The following is a 1529-nucleotide window of genomic DNA, read 5'->3' as shown; positions in this document are numbered from 1 at the left end:
CTCACATGACGATCCACAACAGCACATATAGACTTTCTTGGAACATAACGGTACCTATATTCCTACTGGGGTATCTATTGATTATTTCAGTCCGACTCTCTTCCCTTTTTCTTTAATTAGGGAAACAAAGACATGGTTATATGCTAAACCACCAAACATTATCACTTCCTAGGATGATCTAGCTCAGAAGTTCATTATTTAATTCTTTCCATCTGATAAGAAAACATATTTGAGAAGAGAGATTTTGACTTTCAGCCTGAAAGAAGGAGAAAATATTTTCAAAGCATGGGAAAGACTTAAGGGTAAGCTTAGAAAGTGCCCTCGCCATCATCAGTCTAATGATGTATTGGTTTATACTTTCATAAAGGGTTAGGAGCCAAACACCAAAATTCTCTTGGATTCAGCAGCTGGTGGGCAAGCTCTTGAAAAGACATATTATGAATTATATACACTTCTGAATCAGATTTCACAAGGGAATCCTGAGTGGCATGCTAACTCAAGGAGTGATCAAAAGAAGGTTGCAGGTATGATGGAGGTAGATCAGTTTACTACTTTATCAGCTCAGCTTGTGGCATTACAAAATTAAATATCTACTCATTTTAGCGGTATGAAGTTTGTGGTCACGCTATCAACAACAACAACTAATGCAGTTCAACAAGCAAATGTTTAGTGTGAGATTTGTGGGAGCAGTGAGTATATAGCAGATGCTTGTGCGGTTAATCCAAATTCTGTTAATTCTGTGGCAGATAAGAATTTTCAAGGACAACAGAACTATGGTAACACCTATAATCCCAACTGGGGGAACCGTCCTAATTTCTCATGAGGTGGAAATTAGGAGAAAAATAATAATCTCTATAGGGGGCCAGCACAACAGAATCAATAGCAGCAGGATCAAGGAATCAGACCACAACTCAGACCAATAATATTGATTAGATATTGAAGAATATTATGGCTACTTAAGCTTAGTTGGTAGTAGATGTGAAGATCCAGTAGCTTATTTCAAATAACTTAGAGATGTAGATGGATCAGTTTACAGGGGCACAGAAACTAGACCTCAAGAATGTCTACCAAGTGACATTGAGCCAAATCCAAAATAGGTAAATGTAGTCACAACCCAGAGATGAATAGATTTGAAGGAGCTGGAACATAAGCAGGTGAAATCAAAGGACGTTGATCTTGAAAAAAATGAGATAATGTGCGATGAGGATAAAGTGGAAGTCAATTCAGAAAAATCTAAAAAGGTTAGGCCACCTCCACCCTTCCAACGGAGGTTGTTGAAACACCAAGAGGAGACTAGCTATAAGAATTTTTTAGAGATTTGGAAATAGGTTCATGTAGATATCCCTCTTTTTGATATTTTGTAGAGTGTTCCAAAGTATGCAAAGTATGTGAAGAACATTATGGCAAACAATAATTGTTTGACTGAATATACTACAGTAGAACTTACTGAGGAGTGCATATCAAAAATTCAGAATAAATTTTCCACAAAAATGAAAGATCCAGGAAACTTCACTTTGTAAATTACCATT

At 36.7% G+C, this 1529-nt stretch overlaps 1 non-coding gene across 1 annotated transcript; it reads right to left on the bottom strand.

The window, feature by feature from the left end:
- Positions 1-226: 226 nt before the first annotated feature.
- Positions 227-333, bottom strand: LOC124898218. Its single transcript, XR_007055194.1, has one exon. It is a non-coding gene; the product is annotated as a small nucleolar RNA R71 (small nucleolar RNA).
- Positions 334-1529: the final 1196 nt, after the last annotated feature.

Source organism: Capsicum annuum, chromosome 4 (assembly GCF_002878395.1).
Source record: "Capsicum annuum cultivar UCD-10X-F1 chromosome 4, UCD10Xv1.1, whole genome shotgun sequence".
NCBI lineage: Eukaryota > Viridiplantae > Streptophyta > Magnoliopsida > Solanales > Solanaceae > Capsicum > Capsicum annuum.
Note: the sequence above shows the minus strand (reverse complement) of the source record. Positions and strands in the feature narration are given on the sequence as shown.